At 34.8% G+C, this 22,033-nt stretch overlaps 1 long non-coding RNA gene across 1 annotated transcript in view; it reads right to left on the reverse strand.

The window, feature by feature from the left end:
- Positions 1 to 22,033, reverse strand: part of LOC131551359 (uncharacterized) — a 65,358-nt gene that overhangs the window by 37,141 nt on the left and 6,184 nt on the right. The window contains exons 3-5 of the long non-coding RNA XR_009273736.1: positions 9,354 to 9,584; positions 9,174 to 9,228; positions 2,204 to 2,318 (exon numbers count right to left, since the gene is read on the reverse strand). This is a non-coding gene — a long non-coding RNA (uncharacterized LOC131551359). The remainder of the gene's footprint in view (positions 1 to 2,203; positions 2,319 to 9,173; positions 9,229 to 9,353; positions 9,585 to 22,033) is intronic.

Consider the following 22,033-nt stretch of genomic DNA (forward strand, 5'->3'; position numbering starts at 1 on the left):
CAGTATATAAATAATACTAAGAAAAAACTATACTTAATTTGTTGCTTGCAAAATGCAATACACAGTGACTTTTGGATGCATTTCAATGGGGGAAAAAAACAACATTTTTTAAAATACTATAACAGTATACAAATTATACTAAAATAACACTATTTGAGCTTAATATGTTGTTTGCAAATGCAATACACAGTAACTCTTGAATACAGTTCAATGGAGAAAAATGATTTTCAAGAGCATGATGGTGTAGTTACGACATCTACAAGCAGTGGCTAACTGACCCATTATAACTAGCCATAGCCAAATCTAAAAAGCAGCTATTTGTCTGTCTTCCCACTAGGAGACAATTCCTGATTGGATGAGAATCCACGTTACAACTTTTCCCTCCCCGCATCTCTCTCTTCTGCTTGTTTTCTTCATGCTCTCTTTAAAGCCCATTAAACTCTAATTGCATTCATTGATGCTGACTAACAATTTCAGCAAAACATTGCGGTTAGTGTAATACCATGCAAAAATAAATAACTACCAGCGATTCAGCCACATTATAAATCATTTGTGCTGTCTCTGCTTAGTCTAGCAATTAATTTTTAGGCTCTTGAGCATGTTGCTAAGAGGGTATAATAATACGAAGCACGTATTTATGCTTGCCATATTAACTTGTTAGCGTCATTGTCTACATATGGTGTGCCGGAGAAATCTGTCCCCACTACTTAGCAAACGATGAACGTCATGTTGCTGGAACACAAATGCATAAAGCAGGGCGTAGAGCATGTCAAAGCTAAGCTGCTGAAATGAAGCATTACAGCAGTGTTTATACATGCTATTTAGCTTTGTTAGAACAGCATACTGGCATTCTGTAAATGCAAATATGCAAGTTTTTGTATGCATGGAATATGCAGATTTACTGCATTTGCCAAAATGTGCAAAGCACAATGCATGGACTGTATCCCAAAGTCCAGCATGTTTGAATGCAAATTGACGAGGCTGTGTGACAACAGTATTGAAAATGCTAATGCTTGCTTACTTTTCACTTAATACGTAAGTGAACACCGCACGCTAGGTTTCCAATTTGAACAGAGCCATTTGTCCTTAAACGGATAAGTTGTTGTTTTCTAGCAGGCCAAGTCCCATGTCAATCTTATCTGTCAAATAAATACTCCTTTAAAGGGCGGCCGGGTTATCGTGTCGATCTGCCGGTAATGGTGGGATCCCTGGGCTAAACGTGTTTGGTTTAGCATGACATGTGCGTTTGTCTGCTCCGGTTTCTCAGTGCGGAGTGCGAATTTGCGGCCGTTGTTATCTGCTAGGATTAAGGGCCAGCGGCGGCTTGTCCGCTGTGATTATCCTGACAGCCAGTCCACTGACCACCGCTTCTCCTCTCTCGCTCGCCGTCTAATTGAAATGTAAGGACTCGCCTAGCCGGTTATCCTCCCTTATGGAAAATAAATGGATTGAGGAATATTTATTCCATGCCCTGACTGCGAAATTAGGGCGGAATGTAAGTTTGACTAACTCAATCAATGAATTTAGTAAAGATGTATTTCAGAGCGGTATTTAAGGATTAGTCGCACCGTTCGGAATTGAAAGCGGGGGGTGGGCGGCTGACGTTTTGACAAATCTATCTGGGACAAGATCAACAACTTAATGTTTAAACCAATCACTCTAAGTATATATTTGAGCTCGGATATGCAGATGCGATGTTCAACTCCCTGAGGTTCAAATATACACTCGAAGGATCAACAGCACTCTCGATGGCCAAATTACCCCGAAATCCTTCGAATTTATCAAACATGAATTTCAACAAGGAACCTCGTCTGAAGAAACACAAGAAGCGCCCATTAGCGCACATGGAAAATAAATGCCTTCAAGGTTTAACTACTTATTTTTGACATGCAATCAGCTTGACTGTGTTAATTTACATAGCCTGATAAATACCATCTGGACGGTAATGCAAAATAACTCAAGGTACGAAATTGAGCATTCGCCCCTGCAACCAATCAATGAAACAGCTATGGGCAGCCTCCTCCTCGGCCTGCCTAAATATGTTGAGGCATCTGATCTGAATTTTAATGATATAGCTGCGTCTTTCCATTATATCTGCACAGATGTGAAGCACAATGTTTTTTGCTGCTGTTTATTTTGTATTATTTTCCTTAAAGGGTTAGCTCTCACCAAAGAAATGAAGATTCTGGCATTATTTACTCACCCTCATGTCGGTCCAACTCATTCAGAATAAATGCAGTTATTTGTTTCCATGGAGCAGAACATTATTTTGGAAGAATCCTCCGTACAGTTCAGTTCATTCACCACAGGCTGTTAAGCTGAAAAAAGGACAAAGTATAAATGAATATGCATGTACATTCTATCTATCCATCTATTTTATTTATATTAATACAAATATACATATTTATAGAATTTATTTATAACAATAAGTAAGTTACAAATTAAGACCTGACCTTGACAGGTTTCATGAGATTTTTTTTTTGTATAAATAAATAAAGATTTAAAAATCTTGCACTTCAGTTTGAATATTCAGTTAATAACAACTTAAACCTCTATTTCTCACACAGAGCTATCATATGACTTCAGAAAGCTTTGAATAAAGTCATTATAAGAAGTCTTTGAGTAAAGTCATTAAAGTCATTTTATGGTGCTTGACATCTGTGGTTGCTTCATACTGTCATACTGCATGGAAAAAAAGACTCTTCATAAATTCTCATTTTGTGTTCCACTGAAAGAAAAGAACAGTGAGTAAATAAAGACAGAACTTTCATTTTAGATGAACAGTTCCTTTAAAGGGGTCATTGTGACTGGATCACAGAGCTGTACGCTTCCTCATGAATATCATACATTTTCTTATTTTGTTTGCAGAGCATCACATGACCTTGCTTTAGTTTAACTTGTCATGTTAGCCTGTCAGCGTTGCTTCCTGATGCTGTTTTGTTCTTGTCTGTTTGTGTCATTGCATATGTGTTTGTTTTTATGAAAACAAAGACCTTCCCAAAGTGTCAGTCACAAGATGTTAAATGTGTATTATTGTGCGCGTCTGACTGAAATTTGAATATCCAATAAGCAGAGACAGAGGAGGTGAAAACCCCCGGGGAATACCCTCCACCCCCAACATACACCAGCGCAACATAAAAAGAGGGAAAAAACGACTGAGCATGTTTGTTTCTCACCAAGATAAACAGATCAGAATTAGGAGGGAAAAAAAACAAAAACACAACAATAGGCCTCCCTGCTACTGCGAGACTTTAACTTCAAAACTGGAACAACGCTGTGAGAGATGTATGGCCGGGCGTTCATTATGTCAGTCAGTTCTTAATGATGTAGGGAGATTGGCTAAAGTTCATCGTCGTCGCTAATCAACAAAGCTGAGCTTATCAAGCACACGTCCTGCTGTTACATCTTAATTGAATTATACCTTTAACCCAGCTTTAACACTTTCTTTAAAATGGGTAAAGTTTAAAAGGTCATTTACTTCTAACAACTTTCTTTTTGCTGGAAATGTCTCTAATGTGCCCTGCTATAATTAATATAACACTAAGGACTCTATAGGCTACTGGATTTGACATCTTCATAACAGTTTGAGGTGTAATATAATGAAAACTTCATGTTAGCTGGAGCCACGGTGGTTACCATTACAAGAAAGAACTGTGGTACTGTATGTGTCAATATGTCCTTATTTCAATTATTTCAACTTGATTGAACGACATCAACACATTTGTTAAATGGGGTTATTAAATGTTACACTAAAGTACTTCAATGGTGATATCACCATGGTATATTATGCTTAACATGAGTTAATTTCCTGATCCTGCTGTCTCTCCATGTTCTATCCGTAATTTCCAGCCCTCACTCTACTATGGAGAACATAAAAGTGGCTAAAGACAATAAATGAATGAATGAATTAAAATAAATAAATAAATAAGTAATTAAATGCCAGTTTTCCATGCTAGTTTTAATAAAAAGGGAATAAGTTTATATGTATCCACAAGTAGCAGTATGTGTCACGATATAGTTATTTTGTCTTGTAAATTCAGTTAAAATGGTTTATGCATTAAACAAACGTGGCAATGCCTTTTTTGATAATTTGGATACTATTAAGTTTATAAATACTTTACAAATGACAGGTACAGTACTTCATCTCACATTATTTCATTATTTTGTCTTTTTATTTGAAACTAGTTTTATAATTTACATTTTTACTAAAGAATCAAAACAGCTAAACTAATATTAGTTGAAAAATGATAGGAATAATTTTCACTCAGAAATTATTAATAAATTGAACAATTAATTATAAAGAAATGATAAACACCTTGAATTAAACACAAAACTTTTAAGTATAAAGACTGAAACAGCATTTTTTTTTTTTTATAAAACATAATTCAATATCTTTTTCATTTACAAAATTGAAAAATGTATACAGTGTTCCAGTTGATGCATTTCTACATTAACATACGGTATGCTGCCCAGCTCTAACTAGTATAATGGCAATATGAAACTCAACATTTTGTTCTCTCTGTTTAGACCTCAAAACCACAGATACCCTCTGTTCAATACCATCGCATGTCTAGGTGTTCGTCTCGGCAGCTGTACCCACAGTAGTTTTGCACAGTCATATTTTATGGCATGTAGATCTTAAGCGTGCCACGTTTTTTCTTTCTCTGCCTGAGCAGATCCCACTTAAAGGCCTGAAGAGAAATCATGTTGTTGTCATGAGCAGGGCGACAGGCCAGTGGAGATGGATGATTCATTTCCATCCCCATTAATACTATGATTTGTTTACAGATGCATTGCTGGTCTGGAGAGAAGTACTCTCTTCTGCCTGAGAGTGAGAGATGATTTGTGTACCGCTGGCTTAGATTAGCTCCAGTCCCTATATTGGACATCATATTTCCCAAGGTATTTTTCCTGCAGGCCTAAGTGAAAACCAGATGTCACACACGTCAGCTGTGAGAGGGTATGAAGTATGCTTTTTTGTCACCGTGATAGTCGAGACCATAAAAAAAATGCGGCGATATCTTCCTGACACCTATATATATCCAGTTCTCACCCCTCGGCCAGGCTCTGAATTAAACAAACCCATCACAGAGAGTTTAAACACAAATCACTGTCTATCATGTTGTGTTATTGAGTCACAGCACTTTGCTTCACTAGGTTTGGCAACTCCACGACACTTAAAAGTGTGTTTCTAGTGCGTCTATTGAAATATCTTACATAGTCTTATATCATGCTAATGTAGAGCGGTACAAATCCTTGTCCTGAAACGGTTGCTTATAGCCAAACAAGTCAAACAGAAAAATACACAAGCATGCTAACACTGATTTGAATGCTCTACCAATGCACTGTAAACGTGTTGACCCTCTGAACACACTTGACCTGCACTCTTGCATTGATGTGACAAACTCCAGAACTCAAGGGGGCGGCAGAGTGACCTTCAAAAGTTTGTGCTATTAGACCACGTGCTATTATCTAGTTAGCTAACAATAAACTGCTTCTGAGAGTTCACGCTGATTCCCACTTAGCAAAAAACTTGCAGCAGTTCTGGGAATGTGTAATTACGTTGCACTACGAATTACTTTTGAACGCAACATTATGTAAAGTAAAACTTGCATTGCTATGGGTTGTAACGTCATGTAGGATGACTTTTGCCTTTCAGCATGGAATATTGCTTGTTTTGCAGCTTATTCCGACAACAAACCTGCTAAAAAAACAGCTAAAACCAGCCTAAGTTAGCTGGTTTAGCAAGTTGGTTTTAAAAGGGTTTTGACCACTTCTTTAGCTGGTCAAGATGGGAGACCAGCTGACCACCTTAAACCAGCTAAATCCTTTGTAAACCAGCTGAGACCAGCTAACCAGAATACAGATTTTTATTTTTATATTTATCTGTAAATAAAATAAATATAACTGGAGCACATTTTAAAAGAAAATACTATTTATTTTACTACTATTACCATTTACTATACTATTTATTTATTTCCGCTTCAAAATTTCACGTTTATTTCACATTGTTGGTTTCTTTGTAATTGTTTGTAAAATGTACGATCATTTTACAGGTGAAGAAATAGTTGTTACGCCAATATATTTTCAGTGTTGACAGTTTTTGGCTGTTTTTTTTTTGTTTTTTTTTTCAGCAGGGATCTACAGTAGACAAGAAAATGTTTGATTGACATAAAATGACCATTTTAATGTGAAGCTTAGGCAAAATCCATCGCTTTAATAAAAATGTATTCAAATAATGGCAGTTGTTAAACTAATGTAAAGAAAAATGAGGTAAAAAGTGTGTAAATTTGTGTTTGCAATTTTTGACCGAACAAACAAAGCAGACGTCTAGTTTACTTTCTAATAAGTGACTCAAACTAAACAAGGTTTATCTTTAAACAATCGAATGTGATCTGTTAAACTTTAGTAAACTGATTGAATATGTATTTCTAAAATCACAATTTTGCACCAGTGGATTGCTAAAAGCGTGCACTGTGACTTGCGTTCGAATCCAGGCGTTCCGATTGGATTTCGTGATTTTTGCAAGCGCTTGCCAGGTTTGTGTGCATCAGACAGTCAGCGAATGGACTGTGGGCGGTCCGTGGGCGAGACTAGAGCACGGATAACCTTCAATCACGCTAGCATGTGACAAAGTTAAAGCACACTTCAGGTTTGAAGAGAATTACGGTCCCATAATGCCTGAGGGCTGAAATGAAGGTTGTGCATGCCAGTTAGCGTTCCTGTGTGGTTAAGGGTAACAGCTAAGCACGTGCCAAGGCATGGCGGTATACGACAGCAGTGGCCCGTGCGTGGGGGTGTGGCGTGGCACTCGGAGCGACACGGCGTCAGATGGAGGAGCCGCTCTCTATTAGACGAGAGCTCCCCGGGGAACCGCCGCAGCTGACGAGCTGTAAGAAGTGTCTGCTAATTACGAAAGTCCAAATTCGAACCGCTTTGAAGATGGCGAGCTCAGAGAGTCTCAACAGGAGTCGTGCGCTAACCTTTCGTCTTGGTCGAAACGGGGGCCTTCTCTCGCTCGCTCTACACCCACTGACTCGTAAATCTACAGTCAGGAAGAGGTAACGGTCATGCAGAGTTCAGCCCGTGTTGTTTTTTCTTGCTCATGTATGTAATTTCATTTCATATAATTTTATTATCCCATGCTCACTCAAATTACACGCTACACACACTAAGGTACTGATAGACCGAAGGTCTGAGAGGAACACGCTAATGAGGTTGGGGAAAATATGCAGGTGGTCATTGCGCTAATGCATCGGGTTTATACAAGTGAAAGTATGGAGCTTTTAGCTTTTATTTCCTCCTTATGTCAATAGATTGGAAGCAGCTGCATGTAATGAATGAGACTATTAAAAAAAGCCCTCATCAGTTGGTGCCTCACTCAGTAGGAATGCCGGTTTGAAATAATCCACATATTTCGACGTAAATCGAAGTTGACTGTGACTTGCCCCTGCGTAATTGTCCGAACGTTGCGTTTTTACAGTGTCACCATATTTCTGCGCCATTAGAAATGAACAATCGGCAAGATTCAGCGCACACGTGTTTTACACAGTTATCTGCGACCTCCCGGCTGATTAATCTTAAAGAAACAGAAGTGACCAGTTTTTACCCTCGGCATTAAGCACAACAGTATGTAGAGCGAACCGAGCGTAACGAAACTTTTTTTTTTTTTTCAGTGGTTCAGTGTTCCAATGTGTCCCATGAGGCCTCCAGCAAATCACATAGCTCAGTAAAATCAGCACGAACCAGAGAAACTTCTGGAAATCTCATCAGCGAGGCGCACGACCGTCAATCAAATTCACAAATCGGAGGGGTTTGTGACCTTAGATTTGCGGGGAGTCGCTCCGGGCTGATCGAATTAGCTATCGGTCTATCGAAGGCAGGGATATTTTGGCATCTTAATACTTTATTGCTCTTGAGAGGAACAAACCCCCTGAACCTCATAGACGTTTCATGCCTGATAGACGTAAGCTCTGTAATTTATCCCAGTGAAAACATGCTGAAACCGCTGTGTGTTGTTTAAAACCAAAATGTGCGCAAAGACAGAGCGTAACTCCTATACATGTCCCATTTGCGGTGACTGAATGATGTGCGGGTTGTGTTTTCCTCTCCACACATACACTCTCTCTCTCTCTCTCTCTTTTTTTTTCTCCCATGGGTGCAGGAATGGAGTCCCAACAGCATGGTTCTCATAATTGTTCACAATCTACCCTGAAATCATTTTAATCTGGGGCCACTTTCACACTCATAACTAAACAAAATACACTCACACACTTGTTGTACATCATTTAGATGAGTAGAGATAAATTGATTCATCTGTATGATTTTGATTATTGTGGTAAATATATCTAGATAACAGTGAACATGATTGACATCTTTGATTTTCTTGTGAAAATGATGAGGAAACATGAAGAAAAGCTCAATTAAAAAGTGGGACATGCATCTCATCCAATGTCATCCAATCAGAATTCATTTAAAACAAACATCAGCGTTTAAAACAAACAAACAAATAAAAGCTATGTTTGCAGTGATGTCAGACTTAGTTTGCTATGAGTAATCTGATCTTTTGGTTTGACCCATTAAATAAACAGAAAATAAAAGAGGAAAATAACATTATAATATACTTAAATATTTAATATTAATTTGTATATTGTATTTAATATACATTTAATACGTAAATAACTGGAATATTTCAATAGAACTTTTTTGCACCATTAAATAATCAGAAAACAAATAAAATTATTATACATTTATAATATGATATAGTATATGTAATATTACGTACTATTACAAATTGTATTATATATTTAAGTTACTGGATACTATTATTTATTTAAGTTTCTTTCTCTCTTAATTGTATATATGTAGCAGCAATACTCATATCGCTCATATATCATATAAAAATAGGTCATGCTGCCTAATTCAAAATCTTTTCATCCTTCTTGTTTGCCTGAAATATAGTTTCATCTCTTAAATAAATAAATAAATGAAATAATAACAATTAATTACCAAAGCCATGAACTCAATATTTCAATCCATTATGTGTAGAAGAAAAGGTCAGCGTTCCCCGGTGGATGTTACAGAATAACACACAAATAGGACTTAACATATAGATCCATAAACAAATTTGTCATTGGAACCAAAGAGAAGTGTAAATGTGTGCTTTCACTTACTAATGTTTGGGTCGTTCTGTCGAGGCCTTACAGGGTGGATCATTTCCCGGAAACACTGTTAGATGAGTTAAAAAAAACAAACAAACACTCACAATAATGTCTGTATAGTTGGACTGTATATTTCCAAGCATTCAAGCTACACACAGACAATTCTGTAAGAATGTGCTTAAATAAAGTAACCTGGTAAAGTAAGCCTTGTGAATGACCCCCTCTGGCCTGCTTTATCCTATACACCCCACATATCAAATCGCTCCACCACTCTTCCTTGCAGTCCATAGAGGAGGAAATTCCCTGGAAAATGAGACACATCCTTTTGGCTGGGATATCCTGGATCAGTTTCATCCTCATCCGAACCTGATACTGAACTTGTGCAAACTCTCCCACCATGTGTGTTCATAACCCCGTGCTCCACTGCAGGAAAAAGGAAAAGGAGATTGAAGATATTCAACAACAATTGCGTAAAAAGACATTTATCATGTTTTTGTAAATACAATATTGCATATGCAAGCACGTCACATACAACAACGGTTTGTAAACTCTACTTGAAATGAAACAATGAAATGCATATTAAAAATAATTGCATAGGTCCAAAAATATGTAAAACTGTTAACATGTCAATGGCTGAACAAGCACATATATATATATATATATATATATATATATATATATATATATATATATATAAACTGAATTACTAATTTGTTTTTTTGTTTTAAATGAAGGGAGGTTAATTGAATTACTGAATTATTTTTGTAAATGCCTGAAATTATTTTTCTAGACAAATACAAATTGTGACTAATATATGTATTAATATATGTCTTTACAAAACTAGAATTCCTAGATCTAGAATTCATTTTAAGAAAATCATTTTAAATACATGGTTGTTATCAAGGAAAATCGTATATATTTTATGGCAATTACACTTCCTTTTTGTGCAAATAAATCATTATTACTAAAATAAATTAACTAATAAAAAAAATATAAAAATTAAACAAAAAGATTAATAATAATTATAAATTAATTAATAAAATCATAAAAAGTAAAAAAAATTATAAAATGATCATACATTCAATAATAATAATAATAATGTATTTGGCAGTTGAAGCATATTTTCTGCATGGCTGAACAGTCAGCAAGAAACAAGTGTTTTTCCCGTCAAACCTGGCCCATTATCACCTTGTTTTATTATCATTATTAAGCAGCGCAAACACAACAACATGCTGACTGCACATTTGAATCTTCATTTTCACCGTGAACCAACACCGACACGCGAAGAGTCTATAAAAATAATCAGAGTGTACGTGGAGGGTGAGAAGTCTGCTAATCAGAAGACGAGACCCCCGTCCTCCCCCACCACCTCCCTCCCTTCATTTTCCCTTCTAATTACTTTGTCTTCTGATAAAGGCATGGCTTTGGGATCATCAAAGGTCCTTGAAACAAAGAGCAATATATAGCAATTACTGAGCCTCTCATCTGCCGGGCTCAGATTAAAAAGCAGCACACAAGAACACTCCAAACTCTTGGCTCGTACGTTCAGAGCTGTCATAACACTGTGTCTGGAACGTTCTATGGAATTCTGCAGTCTTCCGAAGGCAATTAGGAGGAACAATTAACTCGTAATTGCTTAAGACTCGCTATGCACATCTTAACTTGAATTCATGTAAAAATTACTTTATACGGACGTGTAAATCTGAGCACTGTGTTGTTTTGAAGAGGTTCCTTTTGGGGTCATGATATAATGAGGACTTTTGTTTAGTTTGTGTCAACTATACTGGATACACATGTTGGCCTTCAAAGAACCAAAAATAAATAAATAAATATGAATAAATAAATAAATAAATACTGTAAATAAAAATTAAAAGCAACATAAATAGTTTACACTATTTTGAGTATTATTTACACTATAAGTCTTCTGAAGTCATACTTACTGTGAACAACAAAGTGAAATTTAAGGTGTTATTCACTGTTAACCTTACCTTCTGTCAAAACCCTCAAATATCATTTATGTTTGGAATGAAAATATTTTAAGCCGTATCGTGCCATGTTTGATGGCAATTAAACTAAATACTATTCATTTGAAACAATGTGTGCAAATAATAACAGAACTTTTTTTTTTTTTGCTAAAATATTATGTTAAAGTCACCATAGAAAGACATTCACAACCCATTTATTTCCAAAATGTGATATCAGTGTGAAATAGAATTTTAAACCACTAGAGAAAAAACAACAACTCAACGGCATCATAAAAGTTGTTTATGTTATATAAGTCTTCTTAAGTCATGCAGTGGCTTTCTGTGAGCAACAAACATGATCATAAAATTACAGAATTTTATTTTATTTTTGTTAGAACATTCAAATAAAGCCAACATGGAAAGACATTCACAACCAATTTTATTTCCATGTGATTTTAGAGTTCATGTTTGGAATAAAAAGTTTTTTATTATTTTTTAATTTAATTATTTTTATAAAAGGCACATGTGAACAATAACAACATTTTATTTTATTTTTTTTACTTATTTGCTTGCTTAAAATATTCTGTAAAGTCTACATGAAAAAATGTGCAACAGGATTTTCAACAAGAAAAAAAAAAACACATACAAGCAACATATAAGTAGTTACTCAGTATTTCCGGTCTTCTTAAGTCATGCAATAGTTTGCTGTGAACAACAGAATAAAAAATTAAGTTGTTATTCACTGTTAAACTTTCCATATTCTATCAAAACTCTCAAATATTAATCATGTTCGGAATTTTTAAAAAAAAGAGAAAAAACACATTGTGCCATGTTTGATGACGTTGATAATAAATGTCATTTGTCTGAAACAACATAAGGATAAAAATAATAATAATAAATAAATAATTGCAAACATATTCTGTCAAAGTCAACTTGAAAAGTCATTCACAACCCATTTTACTTCCAGAATGTGATTTCATATTTCAGATAACAAGATATTCAATGAGAGAGAGTGAGAGAGAAAAAAAGAGAAAAACAAAACAAAACAAAAAACTATTGATTCTGTCCATCTGAAAGTTATTGGATTATCTGCAGTAGTCTCTTAAATTAAAAGACTTTATAACTTGTACATAATTTGTGCACAATAAGACTGGACACATGCATTGACAAAGCAAACGGGGTCAATTATCTATGTCATGTTGACTTAAAGTGGTAAAATTACAGTTTCATTAAAGGACGCTACATGCAATCACAGACAGAACTAATTGTGACAGGTTTGCCATGTAGATCAAACGTGATAACAAGAGCTACACATAATCTGTCACCTAAATGTCTGTAACCTGAGCGCTGGTCTTATTAAGTCCTTATAGATGAAACCCAAGTGGTTAACATCTCTAATGAACAGGACTGTTCACAGCCCTGCCTGCACAGTGTGAACTTACATCGGAGTCATTAGCTGTTAAAAAGCTGATTATTGTGGAGGAAGTCTTTTCAAGGTTAAATACTGCAAGGTTCTGCTGTGAACACCCCTTAATTGCAATTATATTTGAAAATAGTTGAAACTCTTTTACGCCCGCACTTAGTGTGAACGGTGAAAGTGTTAAACATGAAAAAAGCACCATGCCTGTCAGAATTCAGTAGCCTTATTAAACATGATTAAGCAGCACATTTGTGTGATTTTCAGAATTACTGTTCATGGACTATTTATAAAAACGTTTCACATAGTGAGTGACGATGTACTGCAAGGAGAAAAAGTGGAGTAAATTCACCAAGAATTTTCTTGCAGGCTAGTTTTGAATGCTAGATTGTGATACTGTAGCAATTAAAGCATCTGAATGTTTAAAGGGGTCATATGATGTGATTTCATGTTTTCCTTTGTCTTTGGAGTGTTACAAGTTGTTTGTGCATATATAAGATCTGTAAAGTTGCAAAGATTAAAATCTCAAACCCAAAGAGATATTCTTTATAAAAGTTAAGACTCTGCCACGCCTTCCTAAAACGCCTCGTTTAAACATGTTCCCACATGTCTACGTCACGGTGTGGGAAGATTTGCATAACACCGCCCAAACGTATACGCAATGAATAAAGGCGTAACTTTTATTCACGCTGCAGTATTGTTGTTGCCGCCGCCATTCGCCTCCAAGAACTTTGTTTGGCCTTCCAAATGAGTTCACAACTAGAAATCAGTGGTTAAGTTATACAACACTGTTCCAAAACAGCACAACGCAAATATCCGAGTGTGTGCAGCGCATTTTACGGAGGACTGTTTCCTGAACCTGGGAGAGTAGCCTACAATGTGAACACTATGAATGGCTTTGAACAATATAAAGTATAAAATTCCAACGTCGCAAGGACAGTCTGGTGCTTCTGACTCACAGCTTGTAAGTATGTTTCGATATTTAAAGAATTTGCTACTGACTATTCAAACGCGAGTTTTGAGTAGTGTAGAGTAGTGCTTTTTTGCCGTTCATTATAATCAGTAATTATGTCCTCACTGAATGCAACAAATGCCTCATTTAGAGAGGGTTTTATTGTTTTAGTCTCGTTGCTCCGGGACACGGCATCACAACATGGTAAGGGGCGTAACATTTCCGTCACACGCTTGAGGTATTCGGCCAATCACAACGCACTGGATAGCTGGCCAATCAGAGCACGCCTCGCTTTTCAGAACGATGAGCTTTGTAAAAATGGACTCTTTTCAAAAAGGCGGGGCATAGAGGAACAACAATAATGTACAGTATGTGGAAAATAATGTGTTTTTTCAACCTAAAACCGCATAAACACATTGCATTACACCAAATACACAAAATAATGTTCTTTTTAGCAACATCATATGACCCCTTTAAATACCTTGCAACTGACAACAGTTGATCATTTGATCATTAATTACTGCTGCCATGATCTGCAAAAACAAAATGAACAGATTTGGATAAATTTAGCATTAGCATTGCACCAGTGAGCCCTTTGCAGTGAATGGGTGCCGTCAGAATGAGAGTCCAAACAGCTGATAAAAACATCACAATAATCCACAAGTAATCCACACCACTCCAGTCCATCAATTAACATCTCACGAAGCAAATATTTATTTTAAGATACAAATCCATCATTAAAGCGGTTTAACTTTAAACTGTCTCTTCTGGTCAAAATATGGGTCCATAATCCATAATAACACTTCCTCCAGTGAAAAAGTCCATCTCTTGTTGTCCGCTCTCATTAAAATTCACCCACATATTTGTTTAGAACTGTTTTGGTCTGTTTGGGCTTGTAAATGGTGCTTGATCTGTGCATATTTTGCTCCTGATTCAGACAAGATGAATTTATCATTGAAGAAAACAATATTATGGATATAGAAGACTTGTATTTTAGTTTCAGTTTGAAGCTAAAACCTCTTATTGATGGATTTGTTTCTCACAAACACAGCTTTTCACTTCACAATACATTAATTGATGGACTGGCGTGGTGTGGATTGCTTGTGGATTATTGTGATGTTTTTATCAGCTATTTGGACTCTCATTCTAATGGCACCCATTCACTACAGACGATCCACTGGTGAGCAAGTGATGTAATGTTAAATTTCTCCAAATCTGCTCCCATGAAGAAACAAACTCGTCTATATCTTGGATGGCCTGAGGATGAGAAAATTTTCAGTGCATTTTTATTTTTGGGTGAACTGTTCCTTTAAAGCAGTGTGTTCCTTGCCAGTTCTTTGTAATTATTTGTGAAATATTTCTATACCACTTTTTTCTTCAGTGTAGTCCCTGGTTAACCTGTTGGTTAGTAGATAAAACCGGATTTTGCACTGCAATAGTTGGTGCAACACTATGCAAAATCATTCACAGCAGTGTTTCTATCTCCCTGATCAGATCATGTGTGAATCTCATGCACGTCGCTTTGCTTCTGTATGTGGTGAAAAATGAGAAAGTGGGAGGACAGGAAACGCATCACCAGTCAGAGTCACAACTCCCTCCGAATTCCTCACAGTTCCTCGCACAATTACGTGGCGTGTGGAGCTGCTGCTTACACGCACACACTCCTCTGATGACAGCCCATCTACAGGGACATGTAGAATCAACGGCCATAAGACAGTAGGTTACAGTTCAGAAGAATTTGCAAGTTAAGTAGGCAGTGAGTGGGGAGGACATGCAGATGAACGGGAAGCCACATCATGCCGTTGTTAGCTTTGCATGTAGGTTAATCATGTGACAAACGCATGGAGAACATTTACTTATCGGGCCTCCCCATTGGAAGAATCGTGGAGACATGCAAATCCATGCAAACTTAACTATGGCGGTGAAGCCATCTAGAGGGATTTTAACTCCCGTGAAAAAGGTTTATGTACATTATACAATCACAAAGCACAATATTACAGCTGCATATGTATTGTAGGATACCATATTCATATCATTAGCACAAAAATACTAGAAGGCCCAAGATAATACAGTGAAATTAAATTTAATTGAAATGCTATTAGTATACACTAAATAGAATAGCCCACGCTGACCTCAAAAAGTACTGGGAACATTGATAAGAAATGTTTCTTGAGGATCAAATCAACATATTAGAATGATTTCTGAAGGATCATGTGACACAGAAACAGGTTTATTATAATTGGAACTAAAACCATAAAAACATTAAGTTAACTGAAATAACATGTAATAAAGCTAAATATTTTATTTTATTTTATTTGAACCCCCAATAGAAAAAAAAAAAAAAAAAGTTAGTTTAATTTGACCTAGTAAAATAACTAAAACTAAAGGGGGAAAAAAAATTCTAAAACTTATACATCATGACAAAAACACACAATGAAATCACTAAAATCTAACTTCGATCATTATTATTTGATCATGTCTTTGGCTATGTATGATATTGCATTAGATAATCATCAAACCAAGTGGCATTCGCAAACTTATTTTTTTTTTGCAAATTATGATTAATTATGAGGTTTAATTTAACTTATGAGAACCAGTACTTCTTATGTATGTATGGATGTATGTATTTAATGTATAAATGTATTTATTTATTCACTGTCAACACTTAAACCTAATAAACTTATTTTTATTAAATGTTTTGCTTGACAAGTGACAATTTTGTCTTGTTTTTCAGTACAAATACCTGATGCTAACTAACTTGCAAAATACCAAATAACACATAAATAATGTTTTGAAATATATATATATATATATATATATATATATATACACACACACACACACACACATACATACATATACACATAAATATATATGTATATTGTATAAAAAATAAGTGTCTGAAAAATCATAATCATACAATTTCATTGTGTATATATATATATATATATATATATATATATGACATTTTATGAATATGAAATGTTATGATTATGATTTTTTTCCAAAACTTTTTTAATACAATATATATATATATATATATATATATATATATATATATATATATATATATATATATATATATATATGTGTGTGTGTGTGTGTGTGTGTATATCAGGGTTTTTAGATAAGACTAATGTAATGGAAAACAAGACAAAAATACCAAGTAAGAAGAAAATACCAAGTAATTGCATCTAATGCAATGACATTTAGACACTAGGTCTTACACTAAGTGTCCAAATGCGTTTTGTGGCCACTGTAAATCATTTAGATAATTTAAGGCTATTAACATTACTAAACCACATCAAAGACCCAAAGGTGCTCAACAACATGATAAGGAACTGCACTGCCCACACACAAAGGTTACAGGTTCAATCCCAACAAGTAGTGACCCTGAATGAAGAGTCACTAACCGGCTCTATTACCATTGCGCTCTGGAGGAAGACACTTAACCTCAGGTTGCTCCAGAGGGACCGTCCATGAAATTAGCCTACTGTAATTTGCTTTAGATAACAAGTGCAAGCAACTAAACAAAGCATTTGACCCTATTGCATTACAACCTTTGATTTCTGTAGGATAAAATCATCAGGCAGTCGTATCAATCAGGTGAGACGTCCCTGTAGCATCTTGCTTCACTTCAGGAAGTGCCAACACATAAAAATGGAATTACATTCCCCGTTCACTCTACTCAATTAGTCCTCATCAAAAAAAGGAATATTCCCATGTAAAATATACAGAGGAAAGTCTTTTAATCATTTTAAAAAGGCCTGTGCTCCACATGTCTGGGAAGATTTCAAGGAAGCAGCCAATTAGAAGTGTGAAAGTCAGAATATACTTGGCGAGTTTAGTTAGGCTTACATATGGCATACACTGGCGTTTCTATAATTTAGCAGCGGTGCAATTAACAGTTATAATGTATGTACTTTCCCGTGAAGGTCTAATTTGAAGGTTTTGCACATCTGCATATGAAATAGGGAATATCGCAGCGGTCTTTGTTGGGACTGATGTCTAGTTTCTGAACACATTATCACAGAGCTGAGGTGATATAGAGAGACATCTAGGAAATTCTAATGATAATTTAATGGTTATTTTCTAAGCAGAAGTAAGTCTGTTTGATTTTATATTACTGAGGTGACATTTGAACTTTTACTCACAAAAAAACAAACAAAAAAAAACACGAAGAAATGTTTCATAAGTCTGAATATCAGAATGATTTCTGAAGTATAATATAATAAATTACAGTTATTTTAAAATTAAATAAAATTAAAAATTGAAATATATTTTTAACATAAATAATATGTAAATATTATATAAATTATTATAATATATATATATATATATATATATATATATATATATATAATTCCTGTTTTACTGTATTTTGATCAAATGAATGCAGCCTTGATGAGAATAAGACACTTCTTAAAAAACAAATTTAAAAAAAAACATTTGAATGGTGGTATATGCCAAATATTACTCATTACCTATGTAATGTCTAATATTTAAATTATAATAAAATAAATAAATAATACTCCAAAAAATATATATATATATAAAAATATTAATCAAAACAACTGTTAATAAGAAATGTTTCATAAGTCTGAATATCATAATGATTTCTGAAGTATAATATAATAAATTAGTTATTTTAAAAATAAATAAAACAAAAAATTGAAATATATTTTTAACATAAATATGTAAATATTATATAAATATATATATATATATATATATATATATATATATATATATATATAATTCCTGTTTTACTGTATTTTGATCAAATGAATGCAGCCTTGATGAGAATAAGACACTTCTTAAAAAACAAATAAAAAAAAACATTTGAATGGTGGTATATGCCAAATATTACTCATTACCTATGTAATGTCTAATATTTAAATTATAATAAAATAAATAAATAATACTCCCAAAAAAATATATATATATATATATATATAAAAATATTAATCAAAACAACTGTTAATAAGAAATGTTTCATAAGTCTGAATATCAGAATGATTTCTGAAGTATAATATAATAAATTAGTTATTTTAAAAATAAATAAAATAAAAAATTGAAATATATTTTTAACATAAATATGTAAATATTATATAAATTATTATATATATATATATATATATATATATATATATATATATATATATAATTCCTGTTTTTACTGTATTTTGATCAAATGAATGCAGCCTTGATGAGAATAAGACACTTCTTTAAAAAAAATTAAAAAAAAAATATTTGAATGGTGGTATATGCCAAATATTACTCATTACCTATGTAATGTCTAATATTTAAATTATAATAAAATATTTTACACAATTTAAATGTAATATATTTTAAGATAATATTTAGTGCTGTCAAACGATTAATTGTGATCGATTAGGATAGCAGTAAATAAATGTGTACATACAAAATAATAATATTAGTGCTGTCAAAGTTGAATCATATTCGAAATAAATGTTTTTGTGTATATTTAAATAAATAAATAAATACAAACACATGCATGTATATATATTTAAGAAAAATATTTTATGTTTATGTATTAAATATATTTATATATAATATAAAATATAATAATATAAATGTATATACATGTAAATATTTTCAAAATATATACTGTATGTGTGTGTATTTATATATACATAATAAAATAAACACAGTACACACATACATATATTATGTAAACAAAAACTTTTATTTTGGATGTGATTAATCGTTTGACAGCACTAATATTATTATTTTCTATGTACACATATATTTATTTACTGCTATCCTAATTACGGTTAAATGTATTATATGCACCATTGTCGGTGACCTGTGACCCATTTTTGTCTCTCGACGCACCCGTCGAGAAGCACTGCTGTAGACTGCACCGCAGGGGATTAAAAGACTCAGGTATCTTGGTGGGCGCCTATGCGTTTGTGTGTGTGTTTTTGGCTTTGCAAGGCTCCCGGAAGCCATCTGGCTGTTCGGGGTGGTTAATATCCAAGAAATAATCCATTTACAGCTTTAAATCTACCGCCTGAAGTGTTCACACACTCTCTTGTCCTCCTAAAGAGCCGCAGCCTCTGGTGAGAACCCAATAACAGCGGCCTGCACAGCCGACGTGCGCTGGGGACACGCAACTTTTCAAATGTATATGCACACTCACTAATCTGCCTCCATTCACTCTGATTATGTAAGCCAGCAGCCGGGCTCTGAAAAGAGAGAGGAAGAACAGGAGGCGCATTGTGCACCGCACTGTATTTTCTCCAGGGTGCGCGTCTACCTTGACATCGGAACCCGATTGAGCAGAAAATATCTTCTAATATTCACAGCGGTGCTCCAATATATCAAAACACGGGCTGGTAAATATTTGCCACATGTTATTAGAGCACATAAACCACAGGGTATTTGAAGAGGTGAAAGGTCACGCCTAATGCCGTCCCCGGAGGGAGGAGTTTTGTATATAACCAAATGGAGCCACGTCCAGGAATCCCCAACGGAGCAATGCAGGACATTGTAAATGGCCATATGCTAGTCTGTGTGGCTAAGGACAGTAAATATGTAAAGGAGATGGCTCATAAACCGTCATTATTAAACGAGTGACAAGGCTAATAGCGTATCTGTGTGTGGAAGCCCTCCTCCGCCGCGGATAGGCCCATTAAAAAGCTCGGCGAAGGCAAATAGAGAGTTAGGTTATAACCTAACAAGGTGCAATTTTATCCCCACAGATCTTGCACGTATTTTTTAAGGCTATTTAAAGTCAAGAATAGCTTCTGTTTAAGCCCTCTTGATCTACTCGGAAAAGAAAGCTGAATATTTAATGCCAAACTAGCTTTGATAGGACTTTTTCTCGCTAATTAAAGCCACATTTCAGCCGGGCTCGGGGTAAGGTGCGTATACGGGAGCGGAGGGTGGAATATTGAACATTTCTGGTCAGCAGTTCTTCCCTTAAAAAACTGCCCATTAAATCAGGCTTAGCCGTGCCCTCATCTATAGGGCTTTCGTTCAGGTTCGGATAGGTAAAGCTCGTTTATCTGCGCACTCAAGTCGATAACGGGCCAAACGGGAAACGGGAACGGGCAGGGACGTTATTGTAGCTCATCTGTCAGAGATTCTGTTGGATTAATAATGGATGCGATGTTTAAGTAGGCATGTCCATTAGGAAAGAGACATCATTTATTTATTCAGATTGGGTGAAACCATCCAGCCTCTGAAACGGGGACGATTCCGCATTTTCAGCTCAGTCGAACTAATAATGCAGCAAATTCACTGTGAACTAATGTTTTTAGAGCAATAATAACATTATCACCGGCTCTTGACAGATATTAAGTATTCCTGAATTTTGTATGTCTGAAGCGACGGGTAATGGATTTGCCTGGCCTGCCGTTACAGAAGCGTTAGGTGCGCCACGTTTATCATGCACTATGTTGAAACTGTAACTTAAATATAATAATAATCATAAGATGCGTGTGTTGTAGATTAAAGAAGCACTGGTGCAGTAGAATTATAAAAAAAACAATTTGCTGTGATTAAACTCAGGTGCTTACAAGGAAAACCTGGAATCTAATGATGAAATGAAATTAAAAGAAAATAAAGAAAAAAAATCATCCACTCAAACTAAAGAATTTAAAATTCTCTTCTGTATTTACTTTATTGTGATAGTGTGATGAAATAAAACTTAATAATAACATTTTAAATAAATAAATGAATAAAAATACATTTAAAACAGATATGATGGGGACATACAAATGTACTGCATCTTAGAAATTAGCAGAAAAATAATATTTGTCTTCACTCATCATCATTTACCCATATTGCCATTATTTGATTAAAATTTCTTAAAAAATCTAAATCTAAATGAATATAAAAAACAGCACTCGTCGGGCCACATATCACACTGCTGATATTTATTGATATTCATTGTTTTTTTAGCATGTTTACATATGTATGCTTTGTTATTGTGGCCCACTGACATTCCCAAATGGGAATTAAAACCAACTGCCCTCAGGACAAATGTTACTATTCATCCATGAATCTCAGGACCTTTTATTACATGGGGGTCTGATATCTAAAATGAGCCAATTACAAAGTCGTCCCAGACTGTTAAACATGCAGACGCTAAGCGTTTAGCTCCACTGAGTGTTTGCATGTTCTCTCATTGTTTCAAGTGAAGCAATCAAAATTCTGCATGATTTTTTTTGTGTGTTCTTTTGTGGGGTCAAATCAATCTAAAGTACATGTGTGTATCCTTAAAGGAAAAAGGAACACTAACGCGCTTGTTCTGGATAAGTTCAGACAACTGTAAGCCACTGCTGTGATACTGTCCTGCTTTGTATGTGCGTTCATTATCAGTTAATGAGGTTCAGACGGAATTAAAAGAACGAATAATTTCTCACCTCACAGGTGTTATCGAAATGAATGAGTTTACATCCGTTCTATTCAATGTTTCACACATTTAGATAGGCCACGTGAAATTACTTGATGAGATGTTTTCTTTGCCGTGTATACATATTTCCCATTGAAACAGGAAGTTGTGGTG

This window comes from Onychostoma macrolepis, chromosome 12, assembly GCF_012432095.1.
Source record: "Onychostoma macrolepis isolate SWU-2019 chromosome 12, ASM1243209v1, whole genome shotgun sequence".
Lineage (NCBI taxonomy): Eukaryota > Metazoa > Chordata > Actinopteri > Cypriniformes > Cyprinidae > Onychostoma > Onychostoma macrolepis.